At 44.5% G+C, this 12347-nt stretch overlaps 1 protein-coding gene across 4 annotated transcripts in view; it reads right to left on the reverse strand.

Moving 5' to 3' along the window:
- Positions 1 to 12347, reverse strand: part of SPHKAP (SPHK1 interactor, AKAP domain containing) — a 1519974-nt gene that overhangs the window by 1022512 nt on the left and 485115 nt on the right. The window lies entirely within an intron of this gene.

Below are 12347 nucleotides of genomic sequence, written 5' to 3' on the forward strand. Positions count from 1 at the left end.
ACTGTGAAATCACCAGAGCAATACGCAATAAATCTCTGCCTGTAATTCCTATTTGGACACAGAGTCATGTTTTCACATTAGTCACAAAACGAAATTTCTTTGCCAATTTGAAAGCACACTTACTGCTCTTTTTTTTGGCAAGTAATAAACACTTTTACAGACTGACACATTATGAATCCACTTTTCAGATTTTTTACAAAGCACATGTCCAAATTGCTTTTTCAGACCAGCATCATTTGTAACCTGGGTGTCTGCCTACACTCCAGCAAGGGGAACCAGCCTTAGTGATGCTGAATGTATTTGCATTACTGACTGAAACCTCAAACCCCACTCGCTTGTGAATACTGTGCATGATTCCACATGGTAAGCAGCTACCTGTGTGCTAAGAGTCAGCTTCTGCACCAAAAAAGGCTCCCCCTTTCCTTCTAATGCAACTGTGAAATCACCAGAGCAATACGCAATAAATCTCTGCCTGTAATTCCTATTTGCACACAGAGTCATGTTTTCACATTAGTCACAAAACGAAATTTCTTTGCCAATTTGAAAGCACACTTACTGCTCTTTTTTTGGCAAGTAATAAACACTTTTACAGACTGACACATTATGAATCCACTTTTCAGATGTTTTACAAAGCACATGTCCAAACTGCTTTTTCAGACCAGCATCATTTGTAACCTGGGTGTCTGCCTACACTCCAGCAAGGGCAACCAGCCTTAGTGATGCTGAATGTATTTGCATTACTGACTGAAACCTCAAACCCCACTCGCTTGTGAATACTGTGCATGATTCCACATGGTAAGCAGCTACCTGTGTGCTAAGAGTCTGCTTCTGCACCAAAAAATGTCTCCCCCTTTCCATCTAATGCAACTGTGAAATCACCAGAGCAATACGTAATAAATATCTGCCTGTAATTCCTATTTGCACACAGAGTCATGTTTTCACATTAGTCACAAAACGAAATTTCTTTGCCAATTTGAAAGCACACTTACTGCTCTTTTTTTTGGCAAGTAATAAACACTTTTACAGACTGACACATTATGAATCCACTTTTCAGATTTTTTACAAAGCACATGTCCAAACTGCTTTTTCAGACCAGCATCATTTGTAACCTGGGTGTCTGCCTACACTCCAGCAAGGGCAACCAGCCTTAGTGATGCTGAATGTATTTGCATTACTGACTGAAACCTCAAACCCCACTCGCTTGTGAATACTGTGCATGATTCCACATGGTAAGCAGCTACCTGTGTGCTAAGAGTCTGCTTCTGCACCAAAAAATGTCTCCCCCTTTCCATCTAATGCAACTGTGAAATCACCAGAGAAATACGCAATAAATCTCTGCCTGTAATTCCTATTTGCACACAGAGTCATGTTTTCACATTAGTCACAAAACGAAATTTCTTTGCCAATTTGAAAGCACACTTACTGCTCTTTTTTTTGGCAAGTGATAAACACTTTTACTGACTGACACATTATGAATCCACTTTTCAGATTTTTTAAAAAGCACATGTCCAAACTGCTTTTTCAGACCAGCATCATTTGTAACCTGGGTGTCTGCCTACACTCCAGCAAGGGCAACCAGCCTTAGTGATGCTGAATGTATTTGCATTACTGAGTCCAACCTCAAACCCTTAAACTATTCTTTTATTATGCCAGTACACCTTAATTTATTGTGAAAACATAGTCCATATTATTTTACATGTTCCTCACATTTAAATTTCTCCCAAAACAGAAAATAATAAACACAACTTCAACAAAAAGAATTGCATTTCTATTATTCATTTCTTAATTTACCATATACATCCCCTCTCAGACTCTAAACTCACCTTTAAAATTAGTTAGTTGTGAAAGAAATGTGGCACTCAAACAGCAGATTATCAGAGGCAGGATCTCTGTTCTCTACACCTCTCTCCTCTCAGCAGAACCAGATAATGGCAAACTTTCCCTCTCTTTTTCCACACATATACATGTTAGTTTCAAATCTCAGTGCTTGCCCCTTTTTTTCAAATGTAATCACACATTTCTATTGGTTGAAAACCAACCCTTTTCCAAAAGTACCCTTCCCCCAACTTGACTTCTGCCTAGTACCCTTCCCCCAACTTGACTTCTGCCTGCTACCATAGCAACAGCTCATGGAACACTGCTGTGTGGAGTCAGGTCAGAAGTTCGCCAAACAATGTTTCAATTCCACAGAGCAAGAGTGCTTGACTTTTCAAACCTAACAGCAAATCCATAGTACTGTTCTTTGGTAACACATTTTTCTGTACCAATACAAAACATGCTTCTATTAATTTACACATACAGCCTAGTTTTTATTCTAGAATGGTATGAAACAGCCAATCAGTTCTTTTTTTTTTGAAAAAAATATGTATGCCTCCATTTCCAAACTGTCTTTCTTTTCATATTGCCATTCTACTGAAAGACACCTCCTGAGTGCATCCAGTTCTCCTTTGAAGATGTTCACAGTGTGGATTGTAGGGCACAGCTATGTCTTCTGGAGTGAAAACTATGCAGAGAAAACAGATATGGTGAGAGACCTTGCTTTGCCAAATGCAGACATTTAATGGATTGGTCAGAGAGGGTTAAGGTGGCACCAATTAATGCCATTGGTGAAATCCTTCATGCACATCCAACACCCTGACCTCATAATAGTGCACTGTGGTGGCAATGACCTAGGCACTTTGACTGGGGTAGGTCTGGAAATGCTTATGAAGGAGACCTTTGCACAACTGTTTTCACTTTTCCCTAAAACTGCCTTTGTGTTTTCTAACATATGCCAAAGGCAAAAATGGAACTGGTCCAATCATTTCTGTCCGCAGATTGACAAAGCAAGAAAGCACGTCAACAAATCTGTTTCTGCTTTCCTCCGTGACTATGGTATGGGTTCCATTTACCACAACAACTTGCGTTATGACATGCAAGACATTTATAGAGGAGATGGTGTACACTTCAATGATGAAGGGAACAGAGTCTTCCTCTTGAACCTTAGACTCTGCATCGGTACTTACTTGTAGGTACCACAAAAAAATCACTTCATAAACACAACGGCTCTTTTTAGAGCCCCCTAATATCTAAACACTTAAATCTGATTTTCATTTCTTTTTTTATTTTATTTTTTACCGTACGCTTACCGTACGCGTACCCCGTGATTTTTTTTAAAATCAATAAATGTTTTCTTTGTACTTTTCTGTCCTTCTTTGACCCCCTTACAAATGTTAGGGGGTCTGTAACTCTCCTCCTTGCCCCCTTTTCAAGATATCACCCTTTTTTACCGGAGTGAAATACACAAAATGGCGGCCGCCGCTTCCTGGTTTCGACCGATTCGAATGTTTACTAAGATCTAAGAGCCAATCAGAATCGCGCTCGCGCACGCCACCGTACGCGTACGGTAAGCGTACCGTAAGCGCACCGTAAGCTGGCTCAGATATATATATTGATTTAAAGGCTATTTTCTCAGAATCTACTGAACAGATTTACACCAAACCTACAAAAGGCACTTCCTTGACCTGAGGACTACCTCTCTGCCAAATTTCTAGTAATTCTGTTCAGCCATTCGGGCTGTAGCTCTGTCTAAAGGTCCTATGGAAAAATGCATGGGAAAAACGCGTTTTGGGACCCCCCTTTTATCTCAGCCCCCGCTTGACGAATCCCCCCGAGACTTTCAGGGAAGGAACGGAGCGTAGCGCCCCACCTATTTTGAAAAATTTGCGAGGATTCGTCGACCGGCGCCAAAGTTATTCAAAATAGAATGTTGCGGATTTCCTATGGAAACGTGGTCCTAACTATAACTACCTACTGGCGACCGCCAGTAGGTAATATATGTATATATATATATATCAGCTGCGGTCGGTCGGAGGAGTACCTACAGGGCGGTGATGTGGGGAGGGGGAGGTGCAGGATGGGCGGTAGTAAACTATGGATTACGGAGGTTTACAGGTAAGTTAACATATACATTAATAAAACGAATTTCGTTGCGTGCACTGCATCGCATTTGGGGATGCAGTGCATGCAACGAAATTCATTTTATTAATTTATATGTTAACTTACCTTTAAACCTCCATAATCCATAGTTTACTACCCCCCACCCTGCCCCTCCCTCTCCCCACGTCACCGCCCTGCAGGTACTCCTACTACCGACCGCGGCTAATATATATATATATATATTCACTGAAAAAACCATAGGTTTCACACATGTTATAGTTAGCGGAAATTTTACTGATAAAAAACCAATGAAATTCCCCCGTTATAGTTAGTGCAGGCAACTATAACTCACGCGACCGCAATCCTCTGCTGATGCTAATACTGTATTTAGACACTTATTTGCCCATGTCTTCTTCCATAAATTTTTAGCTATACATATATTACAAATATTTTTTTTTCATAAAGACACATATGTCATCAGCAGAAGATTGCGGTCGTGTGAGTTATAGTTGCCTGCACTAACTATAACGGGGGAATTTCATTGGTTTTTTATCAGTAAAATTTCCGCTAACTATAACATGTGTGAAACCTATGGTTTTTTCAGTGAATATGCAAGGTTTTTTAAATGCTAATTCCTAACTATAACGTGTGTGAAACCTATGGTTTTTTCAGTGAATTTGTACGGTTTTTTAAATGCTAAGTTACTTTACGCCATTCGTGGCGTGTGCGCCCACTTAACGCAGTTCGTTCCGTGCGCGCACGGTGCGCTTCGCGCACCGTGCGCTCACAGTAAGCGCGCGGTGCGCAGTTAGTGCCGTGCACGCACGGTGGGCACGCGGTGCGCTACACGCACCGCGTGCCCACGTTACGCTAGATGGGCCATGTACGCACGATGCGCTTCGCGGCGTGCGCGCCCATTTGTGGCGTGCGCGCCCACTTAACGCAGTTTGTTCCGTGCACGCACGGTGCGCTTCGCGCACCGTGCGCACACAGTGAGCACGCGGTGCGCTTCGCGCACCGCGCGCCCACTTTAGGCAGTTAGTGCCGTGCACGCGCGGTGGGCACGCGGTGCGCTACGCGCACCGCGTGCCCACGTTACGCTAGATGGGCCATGTACGCACGATGCGCTTCGCGCACCATGTGCACATGGAGGACATATGATGCGCTTCGTTGTGAAAGGTAATATTTTAATTTTTCACATCTGTGATATGCCATGCACAAATGGTGCCCTTCGGGCACCATTTGCACATGGGGTGGGGATAGTAGGGATCATTTTTAAAAAAAAAATTTTTTTACCGTACGCGTACGGTAAGCGTAATCGGCGAAATTATCGAAAAAATTAAAATTCCGTTTTTGGCCTTGGGGGATCTTTGGGGACTCCCCCAACATGGCTAGGTGCTTAGGAGCTGTCTAAACAGCCCCTTTACATGTTTTTGTCCTTTGTTTTTTAATCCCCACTCAGAGTGCGAGAGAGAAAAATGGCGTCCGCCGCTTCCTGGTTTCGACCGATTCGAATGTTTACTAAGATCTAACAGCCAATCAGAATCAGTACGCGTACGGTAAGCGCACCGTAAGCGCACCGTAAGCTGGCTCAGATATATATATTGATTTAAAGGCTATTTTCTCAGAATCTACTGAACAGATTTACACCAAACCTACAAAAGGCACTTCCTTGACCTGTAGACTACCTCTCTGCCAAATTTCAAGGAACTCTGTTCAGCCGTTCGGGCTGTAGCTGTGTCTAAAGGTCCTATGGAAAAATGCATGGGAAAAACGCGTTTTGGGACCCCCTTTTATCTCAGCCCCCGCTTGACGAATCCCCCCGAGACTTTCAGGGTAGGAGCGGAGCGCAGCGCCCCACCTATTTTGAAAATTTCGCGAGGATTCGTCGACCGGCGCCAAAGTAATTCAAAATAGAATGTTGCGGTTTTCCTATGGAAACAGGGTCCTAACTATAACTACCTACTGGCGACCGCCAGTAGGTAATATATATATAAATGGTCTGGTGGCTTAGTGGACTAATTAGTCCAATCTAGGAGCCTGTGTTCGACCTCATGGTCACAGTTCAAACTCTGGTGGGTCCACTCATCCTACTGAGTGCTGTTAAGTAACAATAGACATCTGTTATTCAGCCCCAAGATACCAGTCTGGGTGAACATGTGCATTACAAATGTACATGTTATGTTATGTCATATATCTATATCCGCTCGATGCATCGATCCAAAACTTTCAACTCAAAGTTCTTAGCAAAACAAAAAACACTCTTCCTATGGAAATTAGGTCCAAACTATAACTGACACATATATATATGGTTGCACTTTGAAAGAGACTTTCTGTCGAAACACGTCAGTGCATCTAACTTGGAAAATAAATAATGAAATCTTGCTACCCGGACTGTCCGTTGTTTTTATGGTCGATTGAATGAAGCTTTGTGCACATAATTATATATTTACATATATACATATAGATATTCACTGAAAAAACCATAGGTTTCAGGGGTGTTATAGTTAGCTGGACTTTTCACTTGTACAAAACCATTGAAATTCCCCCGTTATAGTTAGTTCAGCTAATGTCATCAGTGATGTCATGAGTGATGTCACTGACCATGTCATGAGTGATGTAATATGTGACGTCATCAGCAGTGCATTGCGGGCGCGCGAGTTATAGTTAGCTGAACTAACTATAACGGGGGAATTTCAATGGTTTTGTACAAGTGAAAAGTCCAGCTAACTATAACACCCCTGAAACCTATGGTTTTTTCAGTGAATTTCTGAGGTTTTTTAAATGCTAATTCCTAACTATAACGTGCCTGAAACCTATGGTTTTTTCTGTGAATTTCAAAGGTTTTTTAAATGCTAATTTCTAACTATGCCTACAGAGATAGGACATGTGAAGAAAGAAGAAAAAATGCACAGAAAGAAACAAAAGAAGTGCAGAAAGAAGCAACAGAAGTCCTCAAATACGAAGATAAGTGCAGGAAGAAGGATAACGTGCAGAAAGAACAAAAAGAAGAGCAGAAAGAAGCCTTGTTGCAAAATCATCCTGTACCCTCAACTTTTTCAGACGGATACTGGTGGTAACTGAGTCTGACTAACCAGTCCTAGAGCCAGTGCTATGTTAAAAGACACTTAGAATACAGTGAAAACACCTACATACACTAGGGAACATTATGCGTTGGGGTCCCCCTGTGATTAGCATGACCTCCTCTGTAAGCCCCTAGTGTATAATAGGGCATGGGGATTAAAACTACCTCTTAAAACAGGCCACAGGGCGTTTTTGCACACGTTAACTCAGGCCTCGTCCCCTCCCTTCACCACTGTGTAAACACGCCCTGTGTCCATTTTTAGTTGGGAGATTAAGTTCATTTGAATCCTGAGGGTCCCTAGGGTCCAACTAGCCCACTAGGTACCTCCAGTAAGTGCCACAGAGCTGCGTTGCAGAGAGGTGTAAAAAGTGGCACGGCCTGGACCACCTCTCTGCAATGCAGCTCAGTGGCGCTTACTGGAAGCACTTGGTGGGCTAGTTAGCCCCCAGGGGCCCTCAGTATTGAAGGGAAATTATATCCCCAATTTAAAACGTGCCATAGTGCGTGTTTGCACACGTCACCTCAGGCCCCGTCCCCTCCCTTCACCACTGTGTAAACGCGCCCTGTGGCTGTTCTAAGTTGAGAGATTAAGTCCCCCTGAATCCTAAGGGTCCCTAGGGTCAAACTAGACCACTAGGTACCTCCAGTAAGCGCCACAGAGCTGCGTTGCAGAGAGGTGTAAAAAGGGGCTTGGCCTCAGAACACCTGGCTGCAGCGCAGCTCCCTGGCGCATACTGGAGATGCCTGTTGGGGGCGCGTTTGCAGAGTGCTGCACGGAGGGGGCATGGCCTCCGGCACGATGCCAGTCTTTTATTTATTTTAGTTTTTTAAGAAGGGGGGCTGTTTGGTTCCCCTTCTTATTCTAATTTATTGGCCCTGATGACCCCATCCCCCAGGGCCAGTCTCCTAATTATATTTTTTTGACCCCAATCCCCAGGGCCGGCCACTGTTTTTTATTATTTTAAAAAAATATATATTTATAGACACACCTAGGACATGCTGGACAAACCGTACGTACCTATCACCATGACGATTTGCGTGATATTCATTAAAAGGCGACTATGCATGCAATGAATCCACGTGGAATGTATTTACACCACTAGTGAAGCTCTGACATGTCTGATGCCCTACCGTGCCTAATCCTGGTAGACACCCTTGTCGTTTATTTATACAAACATGGGTAGCTATTGACGGGCACATTTAATACACATGCACACCAAGCCATTCAAAGGGGATTCGACAAAAATTCGACCAAAACTATGCAAGAAACCCCCCTCACGGTTAATAAAACACACATCCACTGCCGGATGTGTAATACTTTTTATTTTACTCTCTGGAAAGGGGACGAACATCACTTGAGAGTCACAGCGTGCTCCTGACAGAGCCCAATGCTGTGTTACACCCACCATTGCCTGCCGAGTGCCACACACCTCTGTGTTGTATTCCACTAGCTAGTGCATATGCTATGACACTCTCTAGCCCATGTGCACTGTAACACCACCCCGTGAATATGTCATGCCACACTTGTCTTCGCACGGGTTATATTGCCCCATCTAACGTGCCTTTCTCAATGCCTATGTTATAACGCACAGTGCTATGCCATACATATTACAATCTGGGATCCATATCTTTGTCACAGTGCATATGCAACGTTACACTCCCCAGCACATATTTTATATTACAACTTTAGAGACTAGTTAGGTTACACAACACTGCCCTGTGCATATTACACTCCAAGGCGCATATCGCATAGCACGCGCTAGTGCCTGTACTATCTCGCGCTCTCCCATGAATCTGTCATTGCGCACAATGTATTGCATATTATATTTCACGCCCGGTTCATCTTATATCACACTTTTTGGTGCATAGTTTATACCATACACTATATCTAGTTTTCATTTTCAATCGTGCTCTCAGGACTATGTTCTATATAACACTGTGTTCACCTACCCTTTTCACGGGCATTACATTTTGCGATAGGGGGTGGAGGGTCAGGGGGTGTTTCTGCCAAGTGAGCCCGGAGTCACAGTCACAAACGTCCTCTTCTTCCTGAATAAAAGTGAGATTATGCTGCATACTTGTTCATATTTTAAGTAGTTCGCACAGACACAATGTTTTAAAAACAATAAAGTTCCTAATACCCGCCTTCTCTGAACAGTTAGCTTGCTGCCCCATCCCCTTCCTCCTTATCCTCTGTTGTGTGAATCCATGGACTAGCCTCCTCCCTCCTGCCATGCATGGTCTGATGTGCTGCCACTGCCCTCAATTTAGTATGATGTACCAGTCCACTCCTCCTGCCCTCCATTGCCCAATTCTATGCCCCATCATTGACCTCCTGCTTAAACTCTGTGCTTAGCTTGCTGCCCCTATTCTCCTTCCCCCTGCCCTCCGATGTCTTTGTGCATGCCCCTGCTCCATCCTTTTTGCCCACCATGTCCCATGGACCTGCCACTCCTATCTACTCTGAGTGTTCTGTTGAGCTGCCACTCCCCTCCCACCTGCCTAGCATTGTCAGATGACTGTAACCTGTCCCTGCCACCTCCACCCTGCCTGTCCACATGCCATGCCCCTATCCTCTTCCTCCTGTCCTACATGGTCCATTGTACTGCCACACCCTTCTGCCCTCCCTGGTCTGTTGTGCTGCAACTGCTCCTCCTGCCTGCCCCGTGTGGTCTGTTGTGAGGTCCCTTCCCCTGAACTTTCTTGTCTGTGCACAGGTCCTGACCCTTCCTTCTATCCTCCATCGTCCTTTGTGCATGCCCCTCCACCCTCCTTCTTGCCCATCATAGCCATTGTGCTGCCACTAACCCTCCCACTTGCCATGCATGGTCTTCTGTGCTGCCATGGCCCCTCCCACCTTCCCTGTGTGGTCAGTTAGCTGCCCCTGACCCCCTCCCACCTTCCCTCCATGGTCTGTGTGTATGCCATCACAGTCTCACTGTTGCTCTTCATGGTGTGTCTTGCTTCTAGTGCCCATCCTGCCTGACCTCCATGGCTATCTTGCTGCTCCTGCCCTGCCCCCTTGCCCCCAGCCCTACTCCCTCCCTCCTGGCTTGTCTGTTCCATTGTAATGCCCCTGATCCGTCCCTCCTGCCCTTTATGGTCTGTTATACTGCAGCTTTCTCTCCTGTCTGTCCATTATGGTCAGCTAGCTACCATTGCCTCTTGCCCCTCTGTTCTCTGTTGTCCATGTGCATGGTCCTGTCCCCTCCCTCTTGCTTTCTATGGATTGTTGTGCTGCACTCCCGTCCTGCATGCCCTGTGTGGTGTATTGTGCTGCTGCAAACCCTGATGCCTGCCCTGCAGGGTCAGTTTGGTGCACCTCTCCATGTCCCTCCTGTCCTCTGTTATCCAAGTCCATGTCCCTATCCCATTTCCTTCCATGATCCAATGTACCATACTTGCGAACATTTTGAACTTGGTAAGAGGGAGATTTTGAAAAAAACTGGGGTATTGATTTTCCCCTTTGAGTTACATTGAAAAAGAGGATATTGTAGACAGGAGACAGATCAAATAAAGCCCATTTGAGCTTAAAAACATTGGACGTTTCCTGGCTGAATCGGGTCTGTTGGCATGTATGGTTGTACTACCATTGCCTCTTCCTTCTGCCCACAATGGTCTATTACATTGCCACAGCCTTGAAGGAGGGTAGATTTTGTATCACAGGGGGCCCCTGGCCCGTTCTGTCCACACCTGAAGTATGAGACCCTTGTCCTTGCCCTGCCAGCTGCATTTGTAGGCCGTATTAAATTGACCAGCGGGTCCTGTGTTGCTATATAATTATCCTGAGACATCCTTACCACTCAGCCAGCATAAAACCCCTGTGTAGGCCCTTCTGTTCAATATGTAGGCCTCTTTGTTAAATTGACCATAGCTCTGCAATTTTTGTGTATAGCAGTCTGAAGGCAGGTCTGCGAGGCCTTCTGATCCAAACTAGTAGCCCCCACCCTACCCGAGTGCTCCGTGCTCGGTATCAAAGTTCAACATCCCCCTGAAGCTGTCGACATACAGTAGGCTGCATCCTGGACTGGTACTTGCTTCCTGGGCAGGTTTCCCGCTTTTAAGGAAGTGGCAACCGCAGAGCGTCAAGTTAGGAGAACTGAGGAGATTTTATACATGAATTTATTGAATTCCCGTACAATACCCATTATTTTCTGCTTGCTCTATGGAACTTACGATAAGCGATTGGCCTGAGAGACTGACCTTTTCACCCAGTCCATTGTCAGCATTAAGTGGGTAAATGACGAAATGTCTGGTAAAATCTGCAGACGAAGCTTTTGGGTAGCATACGTAGGTAGATGTAGCGTGCAAAGGAGCCCACAAAATGATATAAAAAGGGAGCACCCACAGATATCGACGGACTACCTCGCCGTCTGTATGTAGGTTAACAGGCAGTGCAGGTTTTCCCCAAGAGCTGGGAGCTCTTGTCTTCCTTTGCTTAAAATGTCTTGCTCTGCTTTGCTTGAAGTATCTTATTCTATTTTACCTATATGAAATGTCATGTTATGTTTAACCATTGTTCTCTTTACTTTTGCATTTAAAAGATTTTGTATTGTAATTGCAGGAATGCTTGCTCTAAGAGTAAACGTGAGTGTTCCTAGGTAACATTTTCCTTGGTGTAACTTGTTTCTCATGATGCATTTATAGATGTGTTTTCTCTCTCTCTCTGTCAGTACATTAATTGAGATACAGAGAATATTATGACAGCTGTATGATTATCTGGATTCTGTATTTTGTACTTTATGTCTCTATTCTGCGGTTTCTTTGAAGTTGCATCTTCTCATTAAACTGCCATTGTATTCTGCCTCCAATTCCATGTCTCATATGTCTGTTTTCTTCATTTTTGGAGCAAGCGTTCCTAGGCACCCCGGCTCAAATTAAGGTGCCCCTTTTGTCCCTGACTCACTCTCCTGCTCAGTTCTGTGGTGGCTCCCGGGGATCTGGGGACCGCCCCTAGCTTCCTTGACCCGTAATAGATCTTCCCTCCAACAGCCTCTCTTGCAAGTCCTGTATTGTTGGTTTGTTGCCCCTGCCCCCCTTTCCACTGCCCTCCATAGTCTGTTGTGCTTCCACGGCCCTTCCTGCCTGCTCAGTGTGGTTAAATTGTTGCCTTTGCACCCTCCTACCTGCCTTCAATTTTCAGAGTCCGTGCCCCTGGCCTCTGCCTCTCAACAGTATCCTAATGAACAACTAGATTGCTAACATTCTATATTTATTACAAAAGTGTGGAACGCCTGACATCATCTTGATGTAATCAAAACTGTAATACCTAGAGCATTTCCTTTAGAAATTACATATATGAGAGGGTCTTATTGGCATCAAAATTATGGTTAGTGCTCTAAAA

The sequence above is a fragment of the Triturus cristatus genome, chromosome 11 (assembly GCF_964204655.1).
Source record: "Triturus cristatus chromosome 11, aTriCri1.1, whole genome shotgun sequence".
NCBI classification, from domain to species: domain Eukaryota; kingdom Metazoa; phylum Chordata; class Amphibia; order Caudata; family Salamandridae; genus Triturus; species Triturus cristatus.